General features: G+C 38.2%; 1 protein-coding gene across 1 annotated transcript in view; it reads right to left on the reverse strand.

Moving 5' to 3' along the window:
* The window catches only part of GMDS (GDP-mannose 4,6-dehydratase), a 625677-nt gene that overhangs the window by 515338 nt on the left and 94456 nt on the right, over positions 1-15883 (reverse strand). The gene's annotated exons all lie outside the window — the stretch shown is intronic.

Consider the following 15883-nt stretch of genomic DNA (forward strand, 5'->3'; position numbering starts at 1 on the left):
CAGGAAGAGAAAGAATCACAAGTGTAAAGTCAGATTTCCAAACTTAACCAAGTAATGTAGAACTCTCAAGCCCAAGAGAGGCAAACACTAAACAGCCTGTATCAGAGAGTTCTTCAGAGAAACAGAACCAACTGGATATGTGTGTGTGTGTGCGCGCGCGTGTGTGTGTGTGTGTGTGTAGACTTATTATAAAAAAAAAAAAAAACTGGCTCACATAATTACAGGGGCTGAGAAGTTCCAAGATCCTCAGCCAGAAAGCTGGTAACTTAGGAGAGCCAATGGCATAAGCTTGTAGGTTTGAGACTCAAGAATTGCTAATGTTTCAGTTATAGTTCAAAGTTAGGAATATATATATATTGTTGTCCCAGCTCAGGACATTCAGACAGGAGGAGGTCTCTCTTACTTGCAGGAGCGTGAACCTTTTTGTTCTATTCAGGACTTCCACTGATGGTATGACACCCACCCATATTAAGGAGGGCCACATTACTCAGTTACAGATTCAAATGTTCATCTCATCCAGAAGTACCCTCACAGATGAACGTAGAGTCTACGGCCATACTACCCTGAACGCGCCCGATCTCGTCTGATCTCGGAAGCTAAGCAGGGTCAGGCCTGGTTAGTACTTGGATGGGAGACAGATGCACGTAGAATGTCTGACCAAAGGTCAGAGAATCCTGTAGCCCAGTTGAGTTGACACATAAAATTTACCATCACAAGTGTACTCCTTCTCAAGGAAGTACCCATATTCATCACATCTCCTTAAATCCCCAAATAAATTATAACAATAAATATATAATTCAGCCTAACATGATACAACTATCCTTTGTACAACTGAAAATGCATTAACCCCTTCCCCAGAGAAGAGGAGGTAAAGTCTTTGAATGAGGTTTGTTCTCCTCTTTAATAACCCATTAAGTTAAATACTATGATATAAAATAAATAATATTTAAATAAATACTATGATATAAAGTCAATACATCTTGAGTTACATTATGAGGGAATAAGAGAGGGAAGAAAACAAAGATATTCGCTCTATAGTGTGTGTGTGTCTGTATATATACATATTGTGTGTATATACACATACATGCACACAAGCACATGTATATGCCTAACAAAATAAAGAGGATATTGCTTATGACAATTACAGCCCTTGTTTCCATAATGATCATGTCACTGTAGCTAGTTTTTATAACTACCTTCTTTCATTCTTTTGCCTTCAGCAAGCACCTCAAATCATCATGGTTCTTCACCAGGTGGGGTAACCCAAACCTTCATTCCTGAAGGTCCAGGCTATTTAAAGCCTTGCCTGAATTGGATTGCTGTAGTTTTCCATTGACCTTAATGCAGGGCATATAATACTAAGAAATGCCCTGAGGGATCTCCTGTATTCAACAGAAACTCTTCCTTGCCTCCATTGTGGAGCAACAGTACAATTTCCTCTTGGTAGTCAGGATCAATCACTCCAGCTAACACTGTAACACCTTTCTTTGCTTGCTGAATCAGAGGCATGAAGAACCTAAAGTGGCAGGTGGCAATCTTAACTTCCAGTTCAATGGGATCATTGTTGTGTCTCCTGGTAGAAACATTCTTCCTTCTGGAACTAAGATTTCTAGGCTGCAGAGCATAAGGTCATGGGAAAAGGAATTAAAAGTTTGCTACTAGGTCACTAGGGGTAATTGTAAGTGGTGCCACTCCATTTCCATCTCTTGATTCTGGACCTGTGAATCCTGGCTATGGGAAAAACAGCACCATATGGTGATTCAGAACATATACAGCCTTCTGGAGAACCTGGCTCCAGCCCCACAAGGTAGGGCACCTGGCACTGCAACTGAGTTTTCAAAAGACCATGCCACTGTTCATCAAGCCAGCTGCTTCAGGATGTTGGGGAACATAATATAATAAGTGAATTCCATTGGCCCAATGCTACACTTCATTTGCTGTGAAAAGAGTTCCTTGATCAGAAGCAATGTTGTGTGGAATACCACAATGGTAGATAAGGCATTCTGGAACTCCACGGAGAGCAGTTGGGAAGAAGCATTATATATAGCAAATGCAAATCTATATCCAGAGTGTCTATTCCTACCATAAGGGAAGCAGTTCAATGTAAATAATCTTAATCAGCCTCAGACCATGGTAGCTGGTTGATGACCTTTAAGGAGCGGTGCCATATAAAGGGGCTCAATGTTAGTCTCTGTTGTGGGCAAACTGGGCAGTCAGCAGTGCCCAAAGCCAGGTCAGCCTTGATGAATACAAATCCATGTTGCTAAGAACATGTACAATGCCATCACTGCCACCATGGCCACTTTGTCCAGGAGCCCACTGGGTGATGACAGGGGTCGCTGGGAAAGAGGTTGACTGGTATCCACAGAATGGGTCATCCTAACAACTTGATATATTAAAATCTTTCTCTGGGGCAGCTGGATGGTTCAATCAGTAAAGCATCTGACTCTTGATTTCAGCTCAGTTCATGATCTCACGGTTGTGAGATCAAGCTCTGCATCAGGCTCCACGCTGAGCATTGAGCCTGCTTAAGATCCTCTCCCTCCCTTTCCCCATGCCCTTCCCCCACTCTTCCTCGCATGTGCACATGTGCACTCTCTCTCTCTCTCTCTCTCAAAAAAATAAAAATAAATTTAAAAAAATTAAAATCTTCCTCTGCTGAGGTTACCTTTTGGTGACCATTCACATGGGAAACAAATATTTTCATGTTTGTTGCCCAATCAGAGATCTACTCACACATCTGTTCCTCAAATTTCCTTGTAGCCAATTTTCCTATCATGTTCCTTCCAACTCCCTGATCACCAAGCCAAACCACTGGCCCAGTGAATTGGTCATTGGCACATCTGGCCATTTCTTCTTCTAAGCAAAGTGAACAATCAAATTGGTGCTCAAAGTTCTGCCCACTGGGTGATTTCCCTTTACCAGTGTCTATCAGGGATGTCCTAAAAAGGGGCTGCAGTGCTGCAGCTGTCCACTTTCAGATGAACTTACAGAACTATCTATAAACCAGGCCCAAGTCCTCTCTTCCACTACCACAGAGAACTCCTTACAAAAAGCATACATACAAGCTAGGGGAGAGGAGGCAGTGTAATGATAGTAGAACCATGGGCACTTGGGTTACTTCTTCTTATAACTTTTTTGTGCTCTCTGGATCTTCTTAAGTTGATCTTACATATGGCACTTTCATCTGATGATACAGTGCATTGTGTCCACCCAACTTTATAGCTTGGTTCATCAGATAATATCCAGTTCAGATTGCAAGGCCTATTGGTAAGTGTTCCACTAAGGTCTATTAGCAGTCCAAAAAAGCTGTTTCTCATGTTTCTGAAGAGAATGGTAATTAGCAGCGGAAGATGGCAGGGCTTTGCTCCAAAATCCTAAGGGACTATGTTGCAACAGGTCTGACTATACAGGTGTGCCAAAGGCTCCAAGCAGCATCCCTATCTCTCACTGATACTTCAAGTGCCATTGGATCTGCTGGATCATATGGCCCAAGTGGCAGAGCAGCTTGCATGAAAGCCTGGAACTCCTGCAGAGCCTTTTCTTCTGAGCACCCCCTCAAAACTAGCAACTTTTCTGCACTCAGTAAAGGAGCCAGAGTAACACACCCAAATGAAGAATATGTTACCTATAAAATTCAAAGAGGTCCAACAGTTTGTAAGAAGGACCAGATGCAACAACTATCCTTCACCTTAGAAGGAATATCTACATTAAAAAAAAAAAAAAAAACTGTTTTTAAAGGGGACATCTGAGTGGCTCAATTAGTTAAGCGTATGACTCTTGACTTCAGCTCAGGTCATGATTCCATGGTTCATGGGTTCAAGCCCCACAATGGGCTCTGTGCTGACAGCTCAGAACCTGGAGCTTGCTTGCTTCAGATTCTGTGTCTCCCTCTCTCTCTGCCCCTCCTCTGCTCATGCGCGCGCTCTCTCTCTCTCTCATTCTCAAAAATAAATAAACATTTAAAATTTTTAAAAAAGAGAGAATATCTTTACATGCCCCACCCCATTTCTGAAATTTCACTGGTAGAAGGCCTCTAAATTTTAGTTGGATTTATTTCCTACCCTCTGACAAGCAAGTATCTTACCAGCAAATCTGGAGTAGTCCTTATATACTAGGTCCAATCAGCATAATGGACCAGTATGATATCTTGTGGAAGGGAAAGGTGATCAAGATCCCTGCCAACAAAATTATGACATAGGCCTGGAGAGCTGATATATCCCTGAGGTAGGACAGTAAAGGTGTATTGCTGGCCTTGCCAGCTGAAAGCAAGATGAAGAAAAAGCATTTGCCAGACTAATACCAGGAGATGTGTTGATTTGCTCAAGCAATGAAACCATACTTTGTACAGCAGCTGCAATTGGAGTCACCACTTGGTTAAGCTTACAATAATCGACTGTCATTCTCCAAAATCCATCTGTCCTCTACAAAGCCAAAGTGGTAAACTGGATGGGGATGTGATTCGAATTTCTGCATCCTTCAAGTTCTTGATAGTGGCACTAATCCACACAATCCCTCCAGGAATGCACTATTGTTTTTGGCTATTTTCCTAGGTAAAAACAGTTCTAGTGCCTTCCACTTAGTTTTTCCCACCACAATATCCCTCCCCCCACAGGTCAAAGAACCAATGTGGGGATTCTGCCAGCTGCTGAGTATGTCTACTCTAAGTATGCATTCTGATACTGGGAAATAACCACAGGATAGGTTAAGGGATCCACTGGGCCCATATGAGATGGACCAAAGTTAAAAATCCATTGATCATCTGACTTCCAAAAGTCCGTAGTCCATAGTCCATAGTGTGACTAAAGGACCACACTGACACTTTGGGTCTCCTGAAATCAGTTCAGAGTGTGAAAATCTGATTATATCCTTTTCCCCAGTACACAGTTACCCTAGAAAAGGCCATAAATCCCTTTGGGGAAGACTGGGAGAAAAACTAACAGTATAAACTTTTGGCAGTGTACGTGGGTCCTTCCTCAAGGGGACTTTGCCTCTCTTTCATTTGAAGGGTTCTGGGTCTGTAAACTCATTCAAATCTGGTAACTGATTAAGGGGATGTGACTCTCTAATTTTATAATTCAGGTTAGACTTTTGTTCACTTGACCTAGAACATTTCTGCTTATACAGATCAAGTAAGAATTTAGTAGGCTTCCTATCTATTTCACTTCGAGAAACACCACAATCAACTATCCAATACCACAGCTCCACTCTGACTCTACTGTCCATTACAGTAGTCATCCCTACCTTGTCTTTGGTGGCTGAGTGCTGCTACTTGGCCCTGTTACCCCAAGATCCCGTTACTCTCATTGCACTTAGGTTCTCCTAATCAGTGACCACAGTTCCCACTGTAATGTCTAGTCTACAAGGGAAGGGAGATCACAAAGCTCTTCAAGGTTTCTGGGACTTCCCTCAGAAGTTTGTTTCTCACAGTACTGGGGAAAGATAGGTCTGTTTCGGCCCTCCCAGGTTGGGTGAGCAGGTCTTAAAGGAAATATCTATTCTAATATTCCAATCTCCCTAAAATTTTTATCCCTCCCTCTACATTAAACAAGGGCCAATCCAGCATTTCTAACTCATTCAGTGTGAGCCACTTTTCCATCTATATTTCAGCCAAACAAATGGTTAGAACTTCCTGAGCTACAACACTAAATGCAGACTTAAAGTAAGTATGTTTTAAGAGATACAGAAAGAAACCAAATTCATAATGCAAGAACAGGATGTTATGAAATAAAAACAGACAGCTCTGGAAAAGAAACACAGAAATTCCAGAAATGAAAATATAGAGTCATTAAAGTTAAAAAACTCAAAGATGGGTTGAACAGTAGATTTGACAAAGGTAAAAATATAATAATAATAATTAGCAAACTGAAAGAAGGCATCCACAATGATTCATATAGAGACAGAAAGACTGAAAATATGTAAGACTAACTAAGAAACATGAATGATAGACTGGGCAAACTCCAATAATACTCAATAGGCACATTGAGAAACAGAAGTAAGAGAGGGAAATGAATATTCAAATAAACACTGGCATAACAATATCCAGAACTGAAGACAGACAGTCTTCAGCCTGAAAATGCAGATCATGTATCAAGCAGAATAAATAAGAACAAGTCCATTCCTACACATATCTTACTGGAACTCCATAAAGTAATATACAAGTTCTTAGGGAAAGAAAGTCCCAACTGTTCCCAGTAAAATACTAACAGTAAAAATGACAGCAACATTATTATTGTTTTAGCTCCCAATTTCTAGGCTGTTACTCTGTGCTAGGCCCTCTGCTGAAAACAAAAATTACTATTATAATTTTGTTTAGTTTTAACCTTCAAATTAGCCTGTGAAATAACTCACATTCTCATTTTACAGATGAAGAAACATGATATTATAACTAAAGATATATAAATACATAAACTATATACATATATAATAAATAAAACAGTAATTTTCTTACTGGTCTTAAGCCTCTGATTTCAGCTCAGGTCATGATCTCATAGTTCGTTAGTTCAAGCCCCAAACTGGGCTCTGTGCTGACAGCTCAGAGCCTGGAGCCTGCTTCAGATTCTGTCTCCCTCTCTTTCTATCTCTGCCCCTCCTCTGCTCATGCTCTGTCTCTTTCAAAAATGAATAAACATTAAAAAATATTTTTTAATAAAAATAAAATTCAAAACCAATCAGAATCAACCCCTCTTCAAATTTACAGTCACCCTATATCAACAGAAAACTATAATTCTATGGGAAGATATGAAAGACCCTCACTATTCCACCTAATGTCTTGTCATTCCCCCTCCTGCATCCCCCACATGTAATAAGCTCTTTCATATCTTTACATTATCCTTCACCTACAATGCCTGCTCCCAGCTAGCCAGCCTGTAATGACTAAGCCCAAAGCATTCCTCCTTTGAGAATTGGTAACTGTTAGTCAATGCTGATGCAGGAAGCAAGTCTATAGCATGATTATACTTCCTAGGCATCATTTCAGGCCTCTGCACTGAGCAGGTACAAACTTTTCTAAGGTGCTTCTTCCATCTTTGTTTTTTCTACATTTTTCTCCTCTTTTCCATCCTTCCTCAGAAAGACAAATGTATTAGCAATATTGTTTCAATTCTTTCATTTCCCCTTCTCAACTCAGATGTTCTACAAACTATAGAGATGTGAGAATACAAAAGTTTCGATTTACCATAACAGTATCTAAAACCAAAACTATGTTCATACCTGACAGCTTCACTTGTACCATTTCAAGTCCTAAGGTTCCTGAGTAGAAGAAACTGGGAGAGAAGTAAAGGGTCACTACATAACTAACAAAATGTAAGCCTCAGAATATGGAGCCAGAACATTTTACATAATTTGAATGTTTCATCTGTTGTCAGCTTTTAGCCCATGAAAATACAAATAAATGTTCAATAACTAGCATATTGTATTTGTATGTGGTTGAGAGAGGATACTCTAGAAAAAGCCCTAACTATGTTTTCATTTCATGTACCACAAATTTAGCTTTCTACTACACCTTGTCTTTGCTGTACTTTCTGAAATTGACTGAATCAGTTACATTCTTCAAATACTAGCCAGAACACATCAACTGCTTATTTTAAAATGGGACAAAGTTGATGCCAAATAAGGACTCTATTTCTAAATATAAATTTAATGCAACCACTGTAGGCAAAATCAAAACTATGAAAGAAACTCTACTTCTGAATATTTGGAGGAAAAAAGTTCACTCTCGATTTTCATGGATTTCTAGATCCTTTATGGTCAACAAAAGTACAAAAATAATAATTGAAATTTTAATTCTATATGAGTACATTATATTCGCAGGAGATAATGGGACTATATCATATGAATACTTAAAAGCTTTAAGTCATAGATAGAAAGAATATTTGAAAAAGATACTGAGATTCAAAGAGAATTTACAGATTTCATTTTAGACTCCACTTTCCAGGGGAAAAAATAAAAATCATCCACTTTCTTAATATCTAGGACAACTTCAAACATAGGTAGTGCTATATTCACGAGACATATATCAGGCACAAGTTATGAAACTGGAAGGCACCTTGGGAAACTGAAGAGGGAAACTAAAGTTACCATTACTATAAAAATAGTTAACCAAAAGCCCAATTAATATAAAAAAAAAACAGCTTAAAAATTCTCCCAAGAAATAGCTCATTCAACAATAGGACATGTAACTATTTGAAGCAACTAGGCAGCCAAAAAAAAAAAAAGAAGACACTATAATTTTAAATCATCTGGAGAAGCAGAGGCACCAAGAAATTAATGATCACAACTGCAACTCAATGAGGCCATTAAGAGTAATTTCTTTTTCCCTTTACTTTCATAAAATAGTTGCCAAGTCCCATGGTTCTTAACTCACACCAGTCTTGCAGCAGAACATTATCCTCAGACACAGACTTGGGAAACAGACTCAAAGACAGCTCAGTCTCATGGTCACACTCCTTTGGCCAGCAGCATAGCCTCCCAACTATATCCTGGAAACTCCTGGGTTAGTTTAGAATGTGCTCTCTAGTGGAAAGGGAATCCCATTTCTCACTGTAATTATAAGAACATCTCATCACTTCTAGACTGCTTTAAGTCCTTCATCCTGTTACTATATATTCTAAACTAAATTTAAAAAAGCACATTTGTCCAGTTACCTTTTTATGGAAGACTTAAAGCTCTAAAAACCAATATATGTCAGATGGACAAAAATTACTACTACTATGTAGCTATCAGTCAAAATGATAACATTAAAAATTACAAATACACATTGGTATGGAAATTCAGAAACTCATGAACCTGTATTCAGGAGTCTGTCTTTTCAATCTGAGGAGTAAAGTATATGAGACTGTCACACAGGTTTCAAAGGCCTCATGAGCTTCATCAAATGGGGTGATGAGCAGGTGAATTCTACCAAACAGTTAAAGAATTAATACCTGTTCTCCTCAAACTATTCCAAAAAACAGAAGGAAAGCTTCCAAATACATTCTACAAGACCAGCAATACCCTGACACCAAAACCAAAGACACTACAAAAAACAAAACTACAGACCAACATCTCTGATGAAAACATGTGCAAAAATTCTCAACAAATATTAGCAAACCACATTTAACAATAGGTTAAAAGGGTCATTCACCACAATCAAGTGGGATTTATTCCAGGGATGAACAGATGATTCAATACTCACAAATCAATCAAAGTGATATACCACATTAACAAAACAAAGGATGAAACTCATATGACCATATTCACAGATTCAGAAAAAGCATCCGACAAAATTCAACACCCATTCATGATAAAAACTCTCAACAAAGTAGATTTAGAAGGAGCAGACCTCAACATAATAAAGGCCTTATATGAAAAACCCACAGCTAACATCATACTCAATGGGGAAATCCTGAAAGCTTTTCCTCTAAAGTCAGGAACAACAGAAGGATGTCCACTTTTATTCAACATAGTACCGAAGTCCTAGTCATAGCAATCAGACAACAAAAAGAAATAAAAGGCATCCATTTGGTAAGAAGTTAAATGGTCACTATTCACAGGTGATAAGATACTATACATAGAAAACCCTAAAGACTCCCACCAAAAAACTATTAGAAGTAATAAATGAATTCAATGAAGTTACACAATACAAAACTAATATGCAGAAATTGGTTGCTTTTCCATACACTAATAACAAAGTAGCAGAAAGGAAAATTAAGAAAACAATTTCATTTAAAAAAAAAAAAAAGAAAACAATTTCATTTACACTTGCACCAAAAGAATAAAATACCCAGTAATAAACTGAACCAAGGAAGTGAAAGACCTGTACTCGGAAAACTATAAAACACTGATGAAAGAAATTGAGCATGACACAAATACATGGAAAAATATTCCATGCTCATGGATTAGGAGAACAAATATTGCTAGAATGTCCATATTACCCAAAGCAACCTACAGATTCAACGCAATCTCTATCAAAATACCAACAGCATTTTTCATAGAACTAGAACAAATAATACTAAAATTTGTATGGAACCACAAAGACCCTAAATAGCCAAATAAATCATAAGAAGAATAAAGTTGGAAGTATCACAACTCTAGATTTCACGATATATTACAAAGTGTTGTAATCTAAACAGTATGCTATTGGCACAAAAACAGACATACTGATCAACACAATAGAATAGACAGCCCAGAAATAAACCCAAATATATGGTCAATTAATCTGTAATGAAGGAACCAAGAATATACAATAGAAAAAGGACAGTCTCTTTAATAAATAGTTCTGGGGAAACTGGACGACTACATGCAAAAAACTGAAACTAAACCACTTTGTTACACCATATACAAAAATAAACTCAAAATAAATTAAAGGCTTAACTGTGAGACCTGAATACATTAAATTCATAGAAGAAAACACAGCCAGAAGTTTATTTGACATCTGTCATAGCAACATTTTTCTAGATGTATTTACTAAGGCAAGGAAAACAAATATAAACTATTAGGACTAGACCAAAATAAAAAGCTGATGCACAGCAAAAGAAACCATCAACAAAATAAAAAGGCAAACTACTGAATGGGAAAAGATATTTTAAATAATATATCCAATAAGGAGTTAATATCCAAAATATATAAAAAACTCAGACAATACCAAAAAAAAAACCCAATTTGATTAAAAAATGGGCAGAGTACTTGAATAGACATTTTTTTAAAGAAGACATACAGATGGCAGACACATGAAAAAATGCTCAATATCACTAATCATCAAGGAAACGCAAATCAAAATGACAATGAGATATCACTTTACACCTATCAGAATGGGGACCGTTTAAAAAAAAGAAAAAGAAAAGAAAGAACGAGTATTGGCAAGGATGGGATGTAGAGAAAAAGGAGACCTTGTTCACTATTGGAGGGAATGTATATTGGTACAACCACTGTGGAAAACAGTATGAAGTTTCCTCAAAAAGTTAAAAACAGAAATACCATAGGATCCAGTAAATCTACTACAGGTTTTTTGCCCAAAGGGGCAAAAAAATCACCCTAATTCAAAAAGATATATGCATATGTATCACTGTGTTTATTGCAGCATTATTTACAATAGCCAAGATATGGAAGCAACCCAAGTATTCATGAATAGATGAATGGATAAAGAAGATGTGATACACACACACACACACACACACACACACACACACACACACACACAAAATGGAATACTACTCAGCCATAAAAAAAGATAAGATCTTGCTATTTGCAATAACATGAATGGACCCAGAGGTTATAATGCTAAATGAAATGTCAGTCAGAGAAAGACAAAGATCATGTGATTTGACTTATATGTGGAATCTAGAAAAACAAAACAAACAAAGAGCAGAAACAGACCCATAAATCCACAGAACAAACTGATGGTTGCTGAGGGGGTGCGGGATAGACAAAATGGGTGAAGGGGAGTGGAAAATATAGGTTTCCAGTTATGGAATGAATAAATCGCAGGAATAAAAGGTACAGACATCATGGTGAATACAGTCAATGATATTGTAATAGCAGTATATGGTGACAGTAACCACATTTGTGAAAAGAGCAACATAACGTATAATTTTGTCAAATCATTATGTTGTATACTTTAAAACAATGTAACAATGTATACCAACCATACTTCAAAAGCATTAATCAAATTAAAGTGATTAAATTAAAAAAATAAATGACTGATGAGCTCTTATATATATTCAAAAGACAATAACAAAACAGAAAGAGAGGATGGAGAAAGAATGTAGTAATTTGTTCAACATGGGACCGCTTTGGCAAGATAAAATGACATTTCTAACACAATCTACCAAACAGAAAAATTCCACTAAAACTTTACAAGAGAGGCACCGAGATGGCTCAGTCAGTTGGGCATCCAACATCAGCTCATGTCAGGCTCTGAGCTGACAGCCCAGAGCCTGGAGCCTGCTTCTGATTCTGTGTCTCCTTCTCTCTCTGCCTTCCTCCACTGTGCTCTCTCTCTAAATAAATAATCATTAAAAATTTTTTTAACCTTATAAGAAAGAAAGGTGTATATGTAGAAAATAGCTGACATGTTCAGCCATACTCAAGACCAAAAATATAATACAGAGAGGATTATTGCAGAGTAAAGGGCTATGACTTTTAAAAACACAACAACAATACAAAACAAAACAAAATTGCAACTTAGAATAAACAATCAAAATTAACAAAATTATGATCTTAGAACAAGATGGCAGAGTAGCATGGAGACCCTCAGTTCGTCTTGTCCCTGAAACACAGCTAGATCAGCCCCAAACCATTTTGCCACCTAGGAATTTGATCTAAGGATTAACACAAAAATCTGCATAACTTAAACCACAGAACTTGGAAAGTATGTTGTGTAGAGAGGTGAATTGGGGAAGGAAAAGCAACAGAAGGTAGGGAGCTGTTTTTTCAGAGAAATGACAGAGAAATGGGGAGAGTGCAGGAAAAACACTCCCCTGAAAGTAGCTGGAGAGAAAGAGAGAGAGTGAAAACACTTGCAGAAGACTGAACAAGAAATCTGTTCCCCAAAACCACTGACAGGAAGAAAGGAGAAGGTTTCAATACCACCAGGATTCTATAAACAGTGGAGCACAGAGTCTGAAGTTCTGGACCCAGTGCCTGACAGTGCTCTGGTGAGGAAGTAGGGAAAATCCCAGAAGGAGGCAGCAGGGTCTGAGGGGTCCGTGTGTCACACAGGAAGAAGTGGTTCCCCTGCTTGGAGTTCATTTGGTAGAGGCCATTAGGCCTCCCCACAGGCAAAGGTTCTAGTGAACCCCAGAGAGCAGCCACATTTGCTGGTATTGGGACAAAGATGCCAGAGTGCAGTGAAACCTGGTGCTGGCTATGTGTTATGACTTGCCATAATCTCTGAACTTCTGCTACTGCGTGACCACACAAACATTTTCTGGGGCAAGCTGGCATCCGGCCATTGCTCAGTGAGACCTCCACTAGAGAATTAGCATGTGTCCAAGCTGCAGGGGTCTCTGAAATGTGGAGTTTTGAAACACAACCCCATATGAGATAAAACCCTGGAGGGAGGTGCCACCTGGAGGGCAGATGGCTTGGACATGGACAGTGTAGAGGAGGGGAGTGGACGGAGGCCTGAGACAAAGGAGGGGTATTTGATTGCGGGTCGGTGACAGCATGAAGTTCCTGTGCCAGAGACTACAGAGCTGGGTGAAGCCATTTCCATCTATTCCATGCACACACATGTGTACACACACACATGCACATCACAATGATCCACCCCAGTAAGCTAAGCAGCACCAACACTGGAGAACGGAACTGTTACACCAAATCCCATCCAACTGCACCCTCTAATCATATCCCCTACAAGAGTACAAGCCTTTCAACCTGCTTATTGTATGGGCTATAGAGTGCTCCATAGCCCAGGGGGAAATTAGATATACCTTCATTTGGGTTTCATTGTGTTTGCTGGTTCATTTATTCTTTGGTTTTCTGGGGGGTGGGGGTTTGTTTTGTTTTGTTTTTTGGGTTTGTTGTTGTTTAAATTGGTTTTTCTTTTCATTTTCTTGGATAAAGAAAGAAAAATTTTTATTTTTATTTTCTTCATTTTTTATTTTTATATTCTTATATTACTTTTTTAGCTGTATGTTTTTAATTATTTCCTCTATTTCATTTTATTCTATTTCATTCTATAATTTTTTTAATTTTAAATTTTTTCTTACCTTCTTTTTTCTTTTCTTTTCTTTCCCTTTTACTCTATTCTAGCAAGCTTCTTTCAAGAAGCAGACCAAAACACATCTAGGACCTGGCTTCCTTTATCTGATTTTTTTTGTTTTGTCTTTAATTTCTTAACTTTTATTTTTTATTTTGTTACTTTTTTTCTTCCTCCAAAATGACAAAATGAAGAAATTCACTCCAAAGTAAAACACACACACACACACACACACACACACACACACACACACGAAGAAATGATAACCAGGGGCTTAATTAACACAGATACAAGCAAGATACCTGAACTAGAATTTAGAACCACGATAATAAGAATACTAGCTGAGGGTGAAAAAAGCATAGAATCCCTTTCTGCAGAGATAAAAGAAGTAAAATCTAGTCTAGACAAAATTAAAAATGCTATAACTGAGATACAATCTTGAATAGATGCCACGATGGCAAGGATAGATGAAGTAGAGCAGTGAATCAGAAACACAGAAGACAAAATCATGGCGAATAAAGGAGAAAAAAAAAGCAAACAAAGGCAAAAGAGCATGAAACAAAACTTAGAGGACTCAGTGACTTATTAAAAAGGAGTAACACCCAAATCATAGGAGTTCCAGATGAAGAGAGAGAAAAGGGGGCAGAAGGTTTATGTGAGTAAATTACAGGTGGAAAACTTTCCTAATCTGGGGAAGAACACAGACATAAAAATTCCAGAAGCACAGAGAACTCCCATTAGATTCAACAAAAATCAACAATCACCAAGGCATATCATAGTCAAATTTACAAAACACACAGACAAGGAAAGAATTATGAAAACACCAAGGGAAAAAAAGTCCTTAACCTATAAGGGAAGAGAGATCAGTTTGCAGCAGACCTATCCACAGAAACCTGGCAGGCCAGAAAGGAGTGGCAGAATATATTCAACGTGCTGAATCGGAAAAGTATGCAGCCAAGAATTCTTTATCCAGCAAGCCTGTCATTCAAAATAGGAGAGATAAAGAATTTTCCAGGCAAACAAAAACTCAAGGAATGTGTTACCACTAAACCAGCCCTTCAAGAAATTTTAAGGGGGACTCTTTGAGTGGAGAAAAGAAAAAACAAAACAAAAAGACCAAAGTCAACAAAGACTAAAAAGGACCAGAGAACAACACCAACTCTTCAGGCAAAACAATGGCACTAAATTCATATCTTTCAGTACTCACTCTAAATTTCATTGGACTAAATGCTCCAGTCAAAAGACATAGGGTATGAGAACGGATAAGAAAACAAGACCCATCTATATGCTGTTTACAAGAAACTCGTTTTAGACCTAAAGACAGCTGCAGATTGAAAGTAAGGAGATGGAGATCTATCACATTAATGGTCATCAAAATAAAACTGGAGTAGCCACACTTTTATTAGACAAACTAGATTTAAAAAAATATTTTTAACATTTATTCGTTTTTGAGAGACAGTGAGAGATAGAGTGTGAGAGGGGAACAGGCAGAGAGAGAGAGAGAGACATAGACTCTGAAGTAGGCTCCAGGCTCTGAGCTGTCAGCACAGAGCCCAGTGTGGTGCTCGAACCCACAAAACACGAGATTATGACCTGAGATGAAGTTGGACTCTTAACCGACTTGACAGGTGCCCCAGACAAACTAGATTTTAAAATCAAGACTGTGGGGCGCCTGGGTGGCTCAGTCGGCTGAGCGTCCAACTTCAGCCAGGTCACGATCTCGCAGTCCGTGAGTTCAAGCCCCGCGTCGGGCTCTGGGCTGATGGCTCAGAGCCTGGAGCCTGCTTCCGATTCTGTGTCTCCCTCTCTCTCTGCCCCTCCCCCATTCATGCTCTGTCTCTCTCTGTCTCAAAAATAAATAAACGTTAAAAAAAATTTTTTTTAAATAAAATCAAGACTGTAACAAGAAATGAAGAAGGGCATTATATCAAAAGTAAGGAGTCTATCCACCAAAAAGATCTAACAATTGTAAATCTTTATGCTCCAACGTGAAAGCACCCAAATATATAAATTAATTAATCACAAACATAAAGAATACTGGTATCATTAGAGAATAATGGTATCATTAATAATAATACCATAACAGTAGGGGACTTCAAAACCCCACTTACAACAATGGACAGATCATCTAAGCAGAAAATCAACAAGGAAACAATGGCTTTGAATGACACACTGGACCAGATGAACTTAACAGATATATTC

Source organism: Acinonyx jubatus, chromosome B2 (assembly GCF_027475565.1).
Source record: "Acinonyx jubatus isolate Ajub_Pintada_27869175 chromosome B2, VMU_Ajub_asm_v1.0, whole genome shotgun sequence".
Taxonomy (NCBI): Eukaryota; Metazoa; Chordata; class Mammalia; order Carnivora; family Felidae; genus Acinonyx; species Acinonyx jubatus.